We start from the raw sequence: 19,505 nt of genomic DNA on the forward strand, positions 1-19,505 counted from the left end.
CCCTACCAATCCTTTTGATCCAATGAACAGCTCCTATGGATATCATTGTGCCCTCTTTTTCCTTCCCGTAACACTAAATATACTAATTTTCATAAAATGACACTCTGGATGCTTTGAGTTCATCCATCGGACATGTGTGAAGGAAAGATAACTATGAGTCGTTCTGCATTTCTATGTCAGGCGTTAATTAGATTTTGGTCATAATTGGTCAATGGTGAAATATTTTGGCATGGAGAATTCATAGGTAACTTCTAATAGATTTTTCATTGCGCATTAGGACATGCTGCGAAGAAGGCGTAAAAAAAGGGAGTTAATGCTTACAAATGAAGGGCACAGTGCTAATCTGAAACTTTGTAGTAATATCATAATATGCTTTTTTATCAGCTTAAGAAATTCTTTAAAGCACATTTGTAATGGGATACTGAAATTAATCTGCTTGGTGATCAAATAGTAAAAAGGCTACATCCTAATCTCATAAATGAGTTATTAATGTGCTATAACGTTATGGCGTTCAGAGGGTTTTAACCACTATGGTATATTTAACACTTAGAACCTTGAAAGTTACAAATGTCTTTCTGCAAATAAACTTTTGGAGGAAATTTAAATCTTAAAAGTTAAGGAGATTGTGAAATTTTAAGTCTGCACCGTCCTAACCGTTTTATTCATTGAGGACAACTAATAGTACCGTGCAAGGACAATTTGTGGCCTCCTAGCTGTTTAACCCCTTCCCGACATCTGCTGTACTAGTTAGTACAGTGAATGTTAGGTGTTTAACTATGGCAGCCGCCCGGGAGCTTGGAGGCTGCCATAGTCGCTTGGTGTCTACGGTTTCATACAGCAGAAACCATGCACTAATGCCCCCGGGCATTAACCCTTGTGGCGCCTCGTTCATTTGGGCCTAATCCGGAGCGGGATGCCGCGACAGAATGCCAATGCACTGCATCGGCATCCTGTCTTGACTAGCCGCGCAGAAGCTTTGCACCATGTGAACACACCCTAAAATGCTGCAGTATTTGTCCCGGGGTTTATACTACGCAGGGCTCCGGCCTAAAAGTGCTAAGAGTAAATAATGAAGGCCTATCCTTAGAGTATGCCATCAATATCAAATCAGTGGATGTCAAACATCAGACACACCCATCGGTCAATGGCCACCAAGTCTGTAGTATACAAAGCCAGACATAGACAGCTAAACTATGTAGTGGTCATGCCTCACTATTGAGAAAGGTCCTATTCACTGGTCCAGCAGCTGCAACAAGTGATCACGGGGTCGTCGGTTTTGGACCCCCATCAATCAGATATTTTATAAAATGGTGATCAAGGTTTTCCCTTGTACAATTCCATTAATCAGATTATCATGCTCTGATATATTTCTCTACCAGTCAATTCTCCACATGTATCCTTCATTCACATCTGCTATAGTTTGCATCACACCGTATGTATTTATATTATTTTCATTGACGTTTAGTTTGTGACACTTCATTTTCACATGTTGCTTCGTGTCACTGCACATAATGTCCTTTTCCTCATTTTAGTACAGTTTTCACTCACTTAACACCGTCATCGTATGTTTATTATTGCATACATGGTTCAATACCATTTAATATGTTTTATATTGTGTGTAAAGGAAACACTTATGCGGCTACTATTTAATACGTGTGACTCTAGTGAAGATGTTGGTTCATGACTCCTTTTATGATTGTTACATTGTTATGACTCTTGATATCTTTTACTGCTGTTACAATCTTACCTTTTTTTGTCATCACGCCTGGTCCCAGATTTCCAGACATGGAAGAACATACTGTATATTGTTACTCTGAATCATATATTAGGTAAATGTTATGACAGTGAAACTGCTTTGAGAAAACCACCAAAATTACATTAAAAAGTGGTCTTCTGGGGGGTAGTCTTCTTAAAGAAGATGGCTAGTATGGAAAACTGAAAATCTGTCACAGAAAATGTGGTTCAAATAAGATGATGGTCTTTCAAAGAGGTGATCTTTTGGAAAGGTGTCACTGTATTTATAACAGTTTTGCCCACAATCCTTTCTTGTATCCTTGGGTTTAAACACTCTTCTTGGTCATTGTCTACTTGTTTTTTGTTTTAACTCTCATATTTGTGTATTTATATATTTTATGATATAGATAAAAAATATATGTATTTTTTATGTAGACTTTAAACTTCTTTTTAACACTCACTCTTCAATGGGTCAGTAAGGTTCTTAACTTCTTATGGCATCTAATAACAATGTACAAATACATGAAGGGACAATACAAAGAACTTTCTAGGCCAGTGGCAGTGACAAGAGGACATCCTCTATGTCTGGAGGAGAGAAGGTTTCACCAGTAACATAGAAGGGGATTCTTCACAGTAAGAACAGTGAGGCTCTGGAACTCTCTGCCCCAGGAAGTGGTGATGGTGGATTCATTAACCCCTTCCCGCCGATGGCATTTTTTTATTTTCGTTTTTCGTTTTTGACTCCCCTCCTTCTAAACCCCATAACTTTTTTATTTCTCCGCTCCCAGAGTCATATGAGGTCTTAATTTTTGCGGGACAATTTTTTCTTCATGATGCCACCATTAATTATTCTATATAATGTACTGGGAAGCAGGAAAAAAATTCAGAATGGGGTGGATTTGAAGAAAAAATGCATTTCTGCGACTTTCTTACGGGCTTTGGTTTTACGGCGTTCACTGTGCAGCCAAAATGACATGTCCCCTGTATTCTGTGTTTCGGTACGGTTCCAGGGATACCAAATTTATTTGGTTTTATTTACATTTTGACCCCTAAAAAAAATTCCAAAACGGTGTTAAAATTTTTTTTTTCTAAAAGTCGCCATATTCCGACGGCCGTAACTTTTTTATACATAGGTGTACGGGGATGCATAGGGCGTCTTTTTTTGCGGGGCCGGGTGTACTTTTTAGTTCTACCATTTTCGGGAAATGTTATTGCTTTGATCACTTTTTATTCAAATTTTTATCAGAATTAAAACAGTGAAAAAACGGCGGTTTGGCACTTTTGACTATTTTTCCTGCTACGGCGTTTACCGAACAGGAAAAATATTTTTATAGATTTGTAGAGCGGGCGATTTCGGACGCGGGGATACCTAACATGTATATGTTTCACAGTTTTTAACTACTTTTATATGTGTTCTAGGGAAAGGGGGTGATTTGAACTTTTAATACTTTTTATATTTTTTTATATTTTTTTTTACTTTTTTTTTTTTTTTGCATTTATTAGACCCCCTAGGGGTGTTGAACCCCAGGGGGTCTGATCACTAATGCAATGCATTACAATGCTAATGCATTGCAATGCATTGCAAAAAATCATCATCTCTTTTGCAGGCTGTATACACCAGCCTGCAAAAGAGAGAATTTGCAGACTGGCTGGGAGCCCTTAACAAGGCTCCCGGCTGTCATGGCAACGGGGGGTCGGCCCTGGAGCATGCTCCAGGAGCCGGCGATCCCTGCCAAAATGGCAGCGCCCATGCGCCGCCGGGAAGATGGCGCCTCCGGCGCCTTTGACAGCAGCGCCGGAGGGGTTAATGCCTCCGATCGGTCCGGGGACCGATCGGAGGCATTAGAGCCGGTTGTCTACTGCTTAAAGCAGTAGACACCCGGCGGCTATGACGGCCGCCCGGCTCCCGGGCGGTCGCCATAGTTACAGACCCGACACGCGCCGTACTATTACGGCGCATGTCGGGAAGGGGTTAAACAAGTCTAAAGAGGGCCTGGATGACTTTCTCAAAGAGAACAATATTACGGGTTATGGACTCTAGTTTTTAAGGACACGTTGATCCAGGGTTTTTATACTGAATGCCAGATTGCAGTCGGGAATAATTTTTTTCCGCTGAAATGGGGCAATTGGCATGAGCCTCATGGGGATTTTTTTGCCTTCCCCTGGAACTGTAGGGATTGTAGGGTTATAGGTTGGACTTGATGGACTGATGTCTTCATCCAATCTCATCTACTATGTAACTATGTAAAACTCACTAACAGAACTTCATAATGAAATGAGGATCAGCCATCTACAGAATTCATGGACTATACAACAGAGAAACCACACAATTCTCACTATGAGGGTATCAAGGGTTCCCATTCCTTGCCGTCAGGACTATGCAATTGAACAAACCTAGGCTTCAGTGCATATCTGGCAAACACAGTAAGTAAAGAAATGATCCTGACATATACAGCAAGCATATCAATAGATTTCCATACACTTCACATGTGCAATGAATGTTCTTTTTACACTGTCAAGTCAAGTGGTATATCAGCATACTTATTTTTTTTACATTGTAAGTTAATGGTAGACATATGCTATGCAACTATGTATGCTATGTATGCTACATATGCTATGTAACTAGGAATGGCGGGGCCCCGTAGCAAACTTTTGGTATGCCCCCCCCCCCCAACCGACACCGAAGACCTCGACCGACCCCCTCCTCCGCACTCTATTATGTTCCTTAGTAAGCCATGCACGCAGTATTATGTCCATTAGTGGACCCTGCATACAGTATTATGTCCCATAGTGGCCCCTGTATACAGTACTATGTCCCATAGTGTCCCCTGTACACAGTATTATCCCCCATAGTGGCCCCTGCACACAGTATTATCCCCAATAGTGGCCCCTGCACACAGTATTATCCCCAATAGTGGCCCCTGTCACCGGGCCCCCTAATGGCCTGGGCCCTGTGGCAGCCGCCTCAGCTGCCTCTATGGTAGTTACGCCCCTGCAGGCATGTATTTTTATAGTGTATATATCTTGGGATACACATCAGACATACAGTACTCCACAAGGTGGTGAGAACAAATCCATTAACATTGGTGATGTGTCTGTATACAATCAAAGGCTCTTCCTTATCACTAAGGCTTTGTTCACATTGTGTTGAAAGCTCAGACACTTTTGATGTGCACACTAGCTCAGAATGCATTGTTGTTCTCAATCAATATATAACCACAAAAAAAACATAAAGGACCAAACTGTAAATCATATTGCAGACTATGATATAGATGCGAACAGCGCCTAATCTCACTCAATATATTCTTATTCATAACAATAACACAATTTACCTGGAAATTAAAGAAAAGGGGTTGTCTCAATAAAGACAATTGGGCAGATTGATTATTGTTTTTATGCATAAATTGCACTTTCCCAAATAGGGGCGTGATAAGGACATATGGGGGCGGGACCAGCAGCCAACCAGCTATATTATCATTTGCCCCAGAAATCTAGCAAAGGTGATTGCTTAATCTTCATCTTACTTATAAATAATAATACAAACCAGGACCACATGATTCAACCCCTTACCACTCTACATTGCACTGATACGTTGCGCTCCATATAATACAGAGATCCTAGATTCAAGCTCCCTTGTGCAGCAGGTAAAAAGTAAATTTCAAAGTATTCTCATGTACATATAAGTCTGCACTATCCAAAAATAGCCTTATTCATCTGGTACGGTATAATGTAATATATTACATGTATTAAATGTATTAACCCCCATGCATTTGGGGTTAGTCATGATCAAGTTAAGACTGTAATTAACCCCTTAACTTCTGAAAAAGGAGTCCCATTACTGTAAAGTGTTTGACTGCAACTAACCCTAAATGCAGAGACACCGTTTGTAGCAGAAGGAGTCCCTGCACTCTGGAGCACAGAGATCTCGAGGTATGCAATAAAATGTTACATCTTGGGCCTCTGTGTGCCAAAACATTAGTCAAAGAACTCTAGTAACCCTTGTTCGGGCCTAATCAGGAGCAGAATGCCGATGCTGCATCAGTATCTCGTCATGGCTAGCCGCGCAGAATGTTCACAAGGTGGAAAAGATTTCCGCGACCTTTTCCTCCGTGTGACCATACCCTTACTGATGGCCTAATTAGAGGATAATTCAATAAAAATGAACTGAACAACTCTTAGGGTGCATTCACACTACGTAAACGGCAGCTGAGCCGTACACGCGGGCACTTCCCATTCACTTCAATGGGACTGCTTGTAGTGAAAAAAGCAGCCATTCATTTCTATGGGGAGAGCTTGTATGCCGGCTCCCATAGAAATGAATGGAACTGCTTTATACGCCGCTGATTCTGAACGTGTTTTACGTTCAGAATAAGCTGGCGATTACATAGTGTGAATGCACCCTTAAAGTTGTTCTAAAAAGTCTATCTGCTTCTCAAGTTTTTCAATGTACCTTCGTTGTGCTCCTGATTCATCACTATTACCTAACGCTAGGTTCATAGATCCCTTAATAAATGATGCAAAATTTGGCTCACACTGTTGTACATTATAGTAAAATAACGTATAGAATATTAATTTATAATCATATAATAGAGTCTTAGTTTACAGGCACATTCCTGCATCATGCATAGAATTAGACTATAACTCACTTATAATGAATCTGTCGAGCCAACAGGTCCCGGTTCCGAACCCCCCTCCCCTCGCTGCACCCACATTCGACCAATGTGTTGAGCAAGGTGCAGACTGGAACTTGTAGCGCACCATTGGCGCAAGAAAGGGCCTTAAACCTTTATGCCAGAAGATTGGCATGGGGGGATTGATGAATTCTGCCATTGTGTATTTTTCTAAATAGGAATTGACGTATGCCGCAGGTTTTAAAATCCACAACATGTCAATTTTTTTGTGCGGATTTCATCTATTTCAATGAGACAGGTGAAATTGACAACAAGATCCACAACGAATAGAAGACAAAACCTTCATGTAGGTTGTGTGTGGATCTTGCTGCCATTAGTTAAAAAGGTGTTTTATATGATTTTTACATATAATAATGCTGCAGTTGGCAGAGATTTTTTTTCATTTTAATATAACACATGTATAACAATGGCAGGTAGCAAGGCCATGTTCTTAGTTCATCAGACTAGATGAAGTTGTTCTCAGCTTTTAATGTTAAAAAAATGATACCTTACAGAATGCAAATGAAAATATTATGACAAATTTGTAAACAAAACTGTAGGAAACTTTATGGTCTAAACCTTGAGATGATTTTCACGTTCACTTAGCTCCCTCTAATGGTCATTACAGGATTTACAGATGATTTCACAATATTTTGTAGTCCTACATGTGTCTATATTCAGCATCCTCTCTAAGGTTTCACCATAATCATAGATGAGAATTCTTTACTGTGAAACTCTATAACACACATTGTTCTGATGGTTTAAGAGGAGTCTAGATGACTTTAGTGAAAGTAATAACATGCTATGGGTACTAGACTTCTGAAGAAGGGACATTGATCCATGCATGTATTCTAGTTTGGTAAACTGTGTTCACATTGTCAGAGTATAGGCCTTTTTATCTAGGTTCCACTTGATGATTGAGGTGTTATTCTAATACATCTTCCCCATATTCTAGAATGAATGAGCAAATACTATTCAGTTTCAGGGTTGGCACTAAAAAGAGCATGTCTGACATCTAGTGGCCAGTATGAAAATTGCAATTTATGTAATCGCACCACATTTTTGATATTTCTAATGTAGGTTGTTAAACAGAAAAATCTCTTACACTGTCATATTATCAAAGAAATGGGTCATAGCAGTTTTTTTTACAGGAGCATTTGCACATGCAGTTGTTAATGTACTTTCTCTCCTTTTTATGCTAAACAAAGGAAGAGATGCAAAAGAGAGTCTTTTTGTTACAGTCACCCACTTAATTTTGCTAAAAAAAATACGAGCCCATCTGTAAGGGGCTAATATGATGTGCGCCCTATTGTATAATTGCACAAGGATGTAACTGTTATATTACTATGTTTGGATAGAGCCAGGTCTGTCTATGGTATATCACTTTTTTTCTAATCTCTTTATTTTATTAGAGATAGATTTTTTTTTTTATTCTATTTTTTGCACATGATTATTGGGGTGGCCATATTGTCTTAGTGTCTCCTCTGCTGTGTTTATTTATCCTCTACCGTATGAGCGCTTCTATTAGATATTTTTAATTCCACTATTTTGGGGTAAACAAAAGCTAATTAATGAGATTTTTTTTTTTTTTTTTCCTGAGGAGGGAAGCAGAAAAAAATAGCAAAGATTCGATATTTAAAGTGAAACTGTCAGGCATTTTTTTCTATGCTAAAATAGCCTAGCATCAAGTAATAACCTTTCTTACAGCGCCCCCTCAATAAGCTGTCTATTGCTGAAATTTCTAGTTTGAAGATTTTAAAACCTTAGAGCGGTATATGTGAGTTTACTTTAACTAGTCACATAGTCAAGAAGTTATTGTGCTAAATCACACCCTATGGGACATGGCTAAAATGTGGCTCAAAGCCAGGCTGCCAGCCTTACAGGTTGTGATTTAGTATGATGACTGCATGACTAGATGAAGCTGCTTTCCCCTGCGGTGACTAAGGGGTTATGCCATATGAACAAGTGTATTATATCCCCATTGGAAATATAGCCTGATTGTGGCTGTCGTATGAATATAGGTGTTCTCCTTGTTGGATGGTAACCATTTGACCTCCCATTCACTTCAACAGGAGAGCCAGAAATAGCCAAATGCAGTACTTCAGCTATCTTTGACACTCCCATTGAAGTAAATCAAAACATGATGCATTCCATCTAAGGGGGCGTTCACACTACCGGTAGTGTCCGCTCAGCAGTGTCCTTAGCTATTGTCCGTACAAGATTTTAGCAACAGACACTAGCTGGTCCGTTTGCCATTTCCATTCATTTCAATGGGATTTTATCTGGTGTTCTTAAGGGTCTATTTGCACTGAGATTTTTGGAGCTGATCTTGACGCTGAATCCGCATCAGAATCCACGTGGAAATAAAGCCTCCCATTGACTTCAATTGGTTCCTTTTTCAGACACCAGAGTATATTGATCAGAGACCCGGAGAAGGATACAAACATTAAAAACAGTGTTACTTACCTCTATCTGACTCTGGCGCACTCCGCACGGATTTCGACCATCTTCAATGTTGGTCAGACGTCACGTGAGCCCAGCCTACGTGACGTCTGGAACGTCACCACACAGGCTAGAAGACTGCTGGAACGCAGGAGAGGTAAGTAACAGAAATTTTTATGTTCCCTCACCTCTCCTGGGCCTCCGATTGTTATACTCTGGGGTCTGAAAACCCCCCAGAGTATAAAGATAGCAGTGCTTTTGGGGTTTGCGAGCCCTCGGCCTCACTTATTGATCCCCATTCCTGCCCACAGCTGCTTCCGTAGAAAGGGAAGCACAGGCGGCCATGAAAATGAGCAGGGATTGGTAAGTAAACAGAATTCATTACCTCTTGGGTAATCCGGCCTGTTAACAACAACAAAAAAAAAACATCATGGGTGCACCAGGCCATCTGATATCCTGGGGCCTGTGGCAGCTGCTACCCCGGCAGTTACGACACTGGTTCAGACTTCTGCGCTATCCTTCGGCTATAGAATACAGAGCAAGAGGTGTGTTCGGCTATGATTTTATGTTTTTCGGTTTCTTGTTGTACTCTGTCTAAACACAGCTATATCCCCTCACCTCCACTATTCACCTCCACCACACCAATCTCTTCCACTGTTTGTTTCCCTCTGCTCCACAAACAGTTAACCTCATCCTTGCTTATGTTATTGATAACCTTCCTTTCCAAACAAGCCTGACATACTATATACAGTTTTTTAACCCTCACCTCAGTGCTTGCTATTAGTCTCTGTCGAGCATTACTAGTGGTTTTCTCCTGTTTTTTTCTCCTCTGATTTGAAGACTCATCTATTCTTCCAGTCCTTGTTTTGTTCCTGCTTCCTGACTGTTAAGACCCTTCACTATTTCTCTACCTGTTCTCTTTTGTTCGTCTTGTCTACATTTGTGTTTGCACTTGTGACATAGGAAGGGACCGTCGCCCATTTGTCCTCTACCGCCTAGGTTAGCTGAGGCAAGCAGGTAGGGACTACAGAGTGGATCAAGTATTAGGGCTCACTGATCTTGTCTTTCTTTGTTTTTCTGGGACGTTTGACATAACCTCTATTGGTGGTTTCCCCAGGTGGTGGATTTACTATATGTCAATTTCATTTACAATATATAAAGACATGTTGATGAGTTATACTGTAGACGAGCATAGAAATATAATTGCTCTAACTTCTGTACATTTTCCAAGTAAGGAAATGCATCTATCCCCTAGGTAAATGAATTGTAGTGTGAGGCATAAATATTTCAGACAATGCACTATGTAAATGAAACTGTTTATTTCTGGAGATGATGCAGACGCTTTCAATCAGCTGATGGGTTGTTTTTGATGCCAGCTGAATAGCCAACAATCTAATTTAGCTGACCAATTCTCAGGATAGCCCATATTTCAATTTTCCTATGAAAAACCCCTTTGATTGCTTCACTTTTCCTTCATAGTAAAATAATTTTCATCAACTGAGCAGTGGCAACAATAAGATATTGGCCATGAATATCGCTGTGCAGACAGTATAATGAGTGGAAGCCCAGGGAATGTGATTACACAAAATAAACAGAGGTACTCACCTCTCCTGGGCTCTGGTGCCAACCCTCGGGCTGTATCATCATATGAGTCCTGAGTGGTACCTCCAAAATTGGGAAGTACCTCCAAAACCTCCAAAATTGTGGCTTCTTCCTAACCTATAATTTTTGGAAAATTTATAAATAAAACCATATGTGCTACTATGGGGCATTATAGTGTATGAAGGAATCACTATGGAACGTTATACTGTGTTATATGTTATGGAGGCCACTTTGAGACATTATACTGTATGTGAAGGGCCTACTTTAAGACATGCTGTGTGGAGGGGCCGCTGTAGGGCATTATAGAGTGTGGATGGGCCTCTATGGATGAAGGCCACAATGGGACATACATTAAAGTGTATGCTGCCACTGTGGAGCATTATTCTTAAAGGAGTTGTCCAGGAATTGGTTCAAAATATTGAACCTTTTTTACTCAATTTTTTGTCCTATTCTCCTCCTCTGAAGCCTAGGTGAGTCTTATCAACAGATGTGTCTTAAATATGGTATATTTTAAATTTTGAAACTGGCGCTACGGCAGCACAATCACAAAAGGGGTTTTAATAAGACAGGTTAATTAGTAACTTAGTTAATCAATTAAGCACATAAGGTCCTATCCTATTAACATAAGATAAGAGGCAGGATACAGTGTATTTTTGTTTCTCCTAGGTTGGTCAACAAACAGGATTTCTTCAGTTTAAATTTCAGAGGGGCTTATCCAGTCCCTGTCCCTCAGACCCAGATGTATACCAAAATGACACCTATCTCTTGGATGTTCCTCAGTACACAGCCTGCACCACCTTATTAATAAACCTTATCCACTTGGGCTACATTGGGTTACGACCATTGGATTATGGCCATGCCTTTGCAGGCTTACCATGTGGCAGAAGATGGTGAAGTTGGTGAAAGAAGAAATGATGCTCTGCGCACCAGAAATTATGTTGGGTGCACCAGGAATCCCTTACTACGGTTATTACAATGTCTATGTCACGCAGTAAGTGACAAGCAACACTCAACTTGGCAAAAGGCAGTCAAGTCAAGTAGCATGGCTGCCAGTCAAGCCTTATGCTTGCCAATGTTGTCTCTTTCCGTGCCTTTCTAGCTGCACTTATTCTTAATGCAATGTTTGCTTCCTTATGCAACTTTACTAGCTGCTGCTTATTGGGCTATTATCATTCCTTTATGCCTAGATGTCTGCACAGTGAGATAGCAGGAAAAGTCATGACACAGACATTGTATAAGGTGCCAGCAGCCCCTCCCCCTCCTTAAGGATCTTCTCTCAGATGTCTGTGCTAATTGCTGCTCTCCTGTCAACTCCTCTCCTAATGAGAATTCAAGGGTCTTGCAATGGTTTACACAGCAACTTGCAAAAGTATTTGAGGAAGCTAAGTCCTTATGTTCTGCTAAAAGGAATCAAAAGTCTCATTTGCCCCATGAGCCATCACATGATTTTTCCCTATCATCAGTTTCAGTGGGACAGATAAACTGAGATAAGCCAGTAGAGAAAGCAGACCTAGGCTCTGGATTGAAGAATATGTACTACAACGTGGAAACTGGAGCCTGTTCCAAAGGTGCACCTACTGGTAGCAATGCTATCAAAGGAGGCAGTCTTCTCTTCTGAGGAGTAAACACTTCTAAACAATCCCAAAATACTGATTCTATCTTAAAGAAATTGTATGTGTCTTCAGTAGGAGCATGTAAACCTGCACTATTATTGCCTTGTGTGCCTGGCTCCGCCATATTACCAGGCACCTGGAATACAGCACCTCCAGATCGGAGATTCTATATTCCTTACATATAAAAGATGCAGGAGAGATCTTATGTGATGCTCAAATGGATAATATCAAATATGCACCCAGAGGTTTGGCATTGACCAGTGCTGCAAAGAGAGCATTGTTATTGACATTATTATTATAAAAAATAATTTCTGCAGTCTCCCTCTCCAGTCTGTGTCTTATTTGGGCCCACAACATTTTAAGATTTTGGAGCCCTTAAATGAGGATAAAAGCAGAATGTTTCCCGAATCCCAAAAGAACAAATTTTGTAAGCCCCTTTAAGGGTCAAAGAAAGTCACAATGGTTTAGAGGAAATAACTTTTTTTTAAGGAGAACTCCTGGTTTGTACACTTTGTCAATTCCATAGCATGCAGACAAAAATCCTATATCTGGCTACAGTTTCTCCTCAAACATAAGAATTGACCCACCGGTATCACTTTACAAAAGTAGATTGGATGAAAGCTGTTGAATTGCTAAATTATGTGTAGAGTAGTTTTTCAATATAATGAAGTAGTCCTTAATCAGGCTTAAGAGGGAGCACAACATGTACCCATTGAGGTTCCCAATATCTGCTTGTATAAAATCTGGTAAAAATGAATAAATACTAATCCTATCCTACTAATATTATAAAAGTGAAAGTTTGTGTGTTTGGATGTTTGTTCCTCAATCACGCAAAAACGGCTGAATGGATTTGGATGAAATCCTGGATGTTTGTTCCTCAATCACGCAAAAACAGCTGAACGGATTTGGATGAAATTTGGCACATAGATAGATTGTAACATCAATTAAAATATAAGCTACTTTTTATCCCGGTAAATGACATGGCTTCACGACTGTTATGAATTTATGTTAACATACTATATTGCACTGCTCTTATCTCAGCTTCTGAGAAAGCCAGGGCTGTTATCTCTCTGTGTAAACACAGGCTAACCATCAGTGTACAGACATTTGCATATTATCTGATCTTCTCCAGGCAGTGCAGATAAACTGACATGGGCAAACACCTTTAATGCAAATTGGCAATTTGCCAATTTTCAACATGCCTGGAAAAAGAAAATCTAATTTGTTGCAAATAACAAGAGTTATCAAGGTAGCCAGAAGTCACAGAGTTCTCCTCAATTGGAGCTGAGAAGGATCATTGACACCAACAACATGCTCATTATATGGTGTCCCAGTGAGCTGCTGAGATGCCGGAACAATCATGGGCACAGCTCGAGGAATGAGTTCAGTGGCAGGCCAGCTTGACAGCTTCCTAAACACCGGAGCAGGAAGATCATCAACGCCAACAACACACTCATTATATGACATTCCAGTGAGCTGCTGAGATGCCAGAACAATCACAGGCACAGTGCAAGAAACAAGTTCAGCAACAGGCCAGCTTGAGAGCTACCAAAACGACAGAGCATGCGGATCATCAACATCAACAACACGCTTATTATGTGGCATCCCAGTGATCTGCTGGAACAATTACGAGCATGGTGTGTGGAACAAGGTCAGCAGCAGGACAGCTTGAGAGCTGCCGAAATGAGGGAGCAGGCAAACAAAATGGCAGCAATTTGCTGAATATAGGCAGATCATCGGCGCCGACCACCTGCAGACGAAGTCGCGGGCAGAGGCTAGTAAATAAATACATTTTATGTAACCCAAATTGAAAAAGTTCCAACAAAACAGTGTCATGTCAGTCACTTGTATCATATTGATGTAGAAAAGTGTCACAGCCTCAATCCCCAACCGAATCTCCAATATTCCAATATAAGGATTCCACATCCAAACATAGCCTCAACATTCCTGGTGGTGGTTGAGAATCATAGAACATAGAATCACTGGTTGCAAAAAATAATCAACATAAATACATGGCTTCTCTATTAATCCACAAATATGGATTTGTAATATAATTCAATATCCTGTTGTTAGGGAATTGCTTAGATGACAATTCCCCAGTAGCTGCTGGAGAACCCTGGAGGAAAGGGAACAAGAGACAGTGAGCAATAAGCTGAAGCCCCCCCACTGTCCCTTCCTCTTGCCAGGCCCTATCCTATGTAATTGGCGGCAACTTGGAGATGATCTCTTCCTATATACTGTATGTGAAACACAAAACGCATTCAGGACAAACAAAAACAAAGGGAGGTCAGCTAGCCAAGGGTCAGTAACAGTCGAGTGATGCAGTGCCAAATCGGAGTCCAAAAGAATAGTCAATAGGAAAAGCCAAGGTCAGGATAAAGAATACAAGTAAATTAACAGCAAGAGAAAGTCAGCAAGCACGAGGCAATAACAGGCACCAGTGTGAATGTGAGCCAAGACTAAATAGGGGAGAATCAACCCGCCCTGGACCTGACAGGAAGGCAGGCTGTTAATCACAGGCAAGACCAAAGAAACTACTTCATGGACTGAGGCAAACAAGGGCAGAAGACGGGTGTGGTGCAAATTCAATTAAAGAACTAGAGCCGTGTTCACACAGTGCAACCAAAAACTCTAAGCAAGGAACTAAACTGCACATGCCTCCTGTACCGCCGCATACAAGCAGAGGATGGCGCAGTGATCTGAACAGGCAGAGATGTTACACCTGTGCAGTGTAATAGGAAGGTGGAAAAAAAATTCTGAATTAATTTGAAAAAAAATAAATTTGAAAAAAACAAATCAAATCAAATAAAAAAAAAAAAGCTTTATTGGCACGTCCGAATAGATATTTGGCATTGCCAAAGCTAGTAAAGTGAGGGGGGGGGGGGGGGAAGTTGGATTCGGGTGGGTGAGTGGTGGGTATGGGGGGTGGGGTGGTTGGTTTGGGGTATAACAGTCCGTGGAGTCTCATCTTCCTCTTCATTGGTGACCGCTATATGGGGAGGTGGGGGTGGGGTGGGGCGGGTGTATTGGGATAAATATAACAGTCCGTGGAGTCTTATCTTCCTCTTATTTGGTGAAAGCTGGACACATATTGGGCAGTGATCTACACAGTGGCCTCTTCTTCTCCCAGTAGGATGTAGAGTTTCCTCTTCTCGTCTGCAGATATGAAGTCTGGGATGTGGGCAGAGAGTCTTTGGTAGTAGACGGCCCTCACAGCTGAGTAGGTAGGTGGCCATGGTGTAGTCCCTTTGTAGGGATTGGTACACGGTGAGTTTCTTGGAGTTATTTATCTCGTTTCTCCATTCTTCAATGTACCGCTCTCTGTTTGCCTCTGTGGTCGCCTTTATTTCGGCCTTGGTTATCATCTGTTGGTGTTTTTGGTTTGGTGGTTGGCTGTTGTTTGGTTGGTGAGTGTCTGGTTTGCTCAGGTGGCTTAGCCAAGCTTGGTGGTGGTAGGAGTCAGGCTTGCTCCCCTGGTTGTGTGCCTGGAAAGCTAGAGCCCTCTTCTGTATAGTGAGCCATAGGGGGAGTCTGCCTAGCACTGCCCTGCAGGCCATGTTGGAGGTGTTGCGATGGACATGGAGCAGGTATTTGCAGAACTCTAGGTGGAAGTTCTCTGTTGGGCTGGAATCCCACTTTGACTGGTCTGGGTAGGTGGCTGGGCCCCAAACCTCACTGCCATAGAGAAGGATCGGGGAAATGACTGCGTCAAATATCTTCGGCCAGACCCTCACCGGTGGTTTGAGGTGGTACAGTTGTCTTCTGATGGCGTAGAAGGTTCTGCAGGCTTTTGCTTTCAGGGTTTCTATTGCTGCTTTGAAGCTTCCTGATTGGCTGAGCTCCAGCCCCAGGTAGGTGTAGCTGTTGGTTTTCTCCAGTGTGGAGCCGTTCAGTGTGAATTGTGGGGTGGTGGAGGCTTTATTGTGGCCCTTCTTCTGAAATACCATGACTTTGGTCTTCTTCTGGTTGATGGGTAGGGCCCATGTGGTGCTGAATTTTTCCAGCACTGACAGGCTTTCTTGGAGGTCTTTCTCGGTGGGGGCCAGGAGTAGGAGGTCGTCGGCGTATAGCAGGAACTTCACCTCTCGATTGTTCAGGGTGAGGCCTCGGGTTGGTGAGGCCTCCAGGGCTGTAGCCAGTTCATTGATATAGATGTTGAAGAGCGTTGGGCTCAGGCTCCAGCCTTGTCTCACCCCTCGGGCCTGTTGGAAGTATGCTGTCCTTTTCCCATTCAACTTCACACTGCACTGGTTTCTGGTGTAGGAGCTCTTGATGACGTCGTACGTTCTTCCTCCTATTCCACTCTCTAGGAGTTTGAGGAGTAGGCCTGGGTGCCATACTGAGTCGAACGCCTTCTTAAAGTCCATGAAGCAGGCGAATATCTTGCCTCTTCTGGTGTTGTGGATGTGCGTCTTGATGAGGCTGTGCAGGGTGTAGATATGGTCTGTGGTGCGGTGGTTTGGCATGAACCCTGCTTGGCTCTTGCTGAGGACCCCGTGTTGTGTGAGGAAGGTGAGGATTCTGTTATTGATGATGCTGTTGAACAGTTTCCCCAGCGTGCTGCTGACGCAGATCCCTCTGTAGTTGTTGGGGTCATATTGGTCCCCATTCTTGTAGATGGGGGTTATGAGCCCTTTGTTCCAGTCTTCGGGGAAGTGTCCAGCATTGAGCACGAGGGTGAATAGCTTTGCCAGTGCCGCGTGTATTGCTGGAGAGCTGTATTTGATCATCTCTGGTAGGATGCCGTCAGGGCCACTGGCCTTTTTGCCTTTCAGCAGGACAATTCTTTCCTGTATATCTTTTATGGTGATTGGTGAGTCCAGAGGGTTCTGGAAGTCTTTGATGACTTTCTCCATGTCCCTCAGTTTGGTGATTATCTGTTGCTGTTCTGGAGTTAGTTCTTCTTCTGGGATGTTTTTGTAGAGACCTCTGAAGTAGTTGAGCCAGATATTGCCATTTTGTATGTGGAGAGAGTTTTTCTTGGGCTTTGTGCCCATGTGGTGCCAGGTCTCCCAGAATGAGCTGTCCTGGAGGGAGTCCTCTAGTTGCTCTATTTTGTGGGAGAGGTACCTCTGTTTCTTCTCTCTGAGGGTGCCCTTGTATTGCTTGCATAGATTGTTGTAGGCTTCCCTCACCTCCTTGTCGTTGGGGTCCCTGTGTTTTTGGTTGGAGGCTGTTCTTAGGGTACGGCGTAGTGCTCAGCAGTCGCTGTCGAACCATTTGTGGGACTGTTTGTTGGTTTGTCTTATTGGTTTGGTTCGTTTCAGGCCTGCTAGTTCTGCTGTGGTCTGTAGGATGTACTTGAGATCCTTCACAGCTCTGGTGACTCCCTGTTGGTCTGGCTGATAGGTGTTTGTATGGAAGTTTGTGAGCAGTGTCTTGATTTCGGGTCGGTTGGTTGCGTTGGTATATTCTATGGCCTGGTGGTTGGCCCATTTGAAATGTCTTGGTAGGTTGTAGAGGCCGGACTGTTGGGGCTCATGTGTGGGTGTTTTGTTCATGGTTCTCATGTATAGTAGGATCTGGTTGTGGTCTGATAGATGGGAGTCAGGTGCGATTGTGAAGTCTTCAATGTCTGACAGGTCTGCGTCTGTAATGGCATAGTCCACCACGCTGTTGCCCACTTGAGAGTTTAGTGTGAAGCGTCCTCTGGGATCGCCTGTGGTACGTCCGTTTATTATGTACAGTCCTAGGCTTCGGCACATGTTCAGCAGTTGTCTCCCACTCTTGTTGACAATTCTGTCTTGGCTGTTTCTTCTTGTCTGTGTGGGTTCTGGGTGGTGGATCTCACTACCGTGCATATGTGGGTTGTCGTCAGGGGGCAGGTAGTCTATCTCGGTGCCTGTCCTTGCATTCAGGTCTCCGCATATTAGTAGTCTGCCTTTGGGTTGGAAGTGGACGGCTTCCCTTTGTAGGACCTCGTAAGTGTCGGGGTCGTGGTAGGGGGACCCTGGTGGGGGCATATATACTGCACAGAGATAGATGTCCTGCTGGCCGCTGAGGATGGAGCTGCTTATTTTTATCCATATGTGATTGGTTCCACGTTTGGTAGCTTTTACGTGTTCTTTGAGCTCCTCCTTGTACCATATTAGTATGCCTCCTGAGTGGCGGCCATGTTTGGTTGTCTTATTTTTCTGGGCGGGCATTGAGAATTCCTTGTAGCCCATGGGTGTTAGGGACTCGTCATCTGCCCGGGTCCATGTCTCTAGGAGGATTTGAATGTCTATGTTTTTTAGTCTGTCTATGAAGTCTGGATCTTTTGATTTAGATCCAAAGGCTGAGGCGTTCAGCCCTTGTATGTTCCAACTACTGATAGTTAGTGATTTCATCTTCAGTGGGTAAACCTTGTAATGAGCTGTCCTGCAGACGACGGGCTGGGTTCTTGGTTGGTAGCAGTGTGGCCAGGTATTGGTTTATGTGCATTGCTGTTGTGGCCATTGTAGTGACCGCATGCTCTATTCTCTTTATTGTCTCTATGTTGGTGCTCTGAGTTGCTCTGGTTGGCTTTTTCTTGATAGGTGGCATATAACGGGTGGGGCGGATATATATGTGTGTGTGTGTGTACACATATATATGCGCGCACGTATATATGCACAAATATATGCGCGCACATATATATGCGTGCGCATATATATGCGCGCACATATATGCGCCCCACCCTGTATATGCGCGCACATATATATGCGTGCACATATATATGCACGCACATATATATATATGTGTATATATGTGCGCAAATATACAGGGTGGGGCGCACATATATGTGCGCCCCACCCTGTATATGCGCGCACATATATATGCGTGCACATATATATGCGCGCACATATATATGCGCGCACATATATATGCGTATATATGTGTGCGAAAATACAGGGTGGGGCGCATATATATGTTCGCGCATATATATGTACGCACACATATATGTACGCGCACATATATATGCGTATATATGTGCGCGCATATACAGGGTGGGGCTCATATATGTGTTTGTGTGTGTGCACATATATATGCGTATATATGTGCGCGCATATACAGGGTGGGGCACATATATATTTGTGTGTGTGCACATATATATGCGCCCCACCCTGTATATGCGTGCACATATATATGCGCGCACACATATATGCGTATATATGTGCGCGTATATACAGGGTGGGGCACATATATATGCGCGCAACATATATATGTGCGCACATATATCTGTGCGCAGATATATGTGTATATTTGTGCATGCATATACAGGGTGGGGCGCATATATATGTGTGTGTGTGTGTGTGTGTGCACATATATGTGCGCACATATATACAGTGGGGCAAAAAAGTATTTAGTCAGTCACCAATAGTGCAAGTTCCACCACTTAAAAAGATGAGAGGCGTCTGTAATTTACATCATAGGTAGACCTCAACTATGAGAGACAAAATGAGAAAACAAATCCAGAAAATCA

This window comes from Leptodactylus fuscus, chromosome 5, assembly GCF_031893055.1.
Source record: "Leptodactylus fuscus isolate aLepFus1 chromosome 5, aLepFus1.hap2, whole genome shotgun sequence".
Lineage (NCBI taxonomy): Eukaryota > Metazoa > Chordata > Amphibia > Anura > Leptodactylidae > Leptodactylus > Leptodactylus fuscus.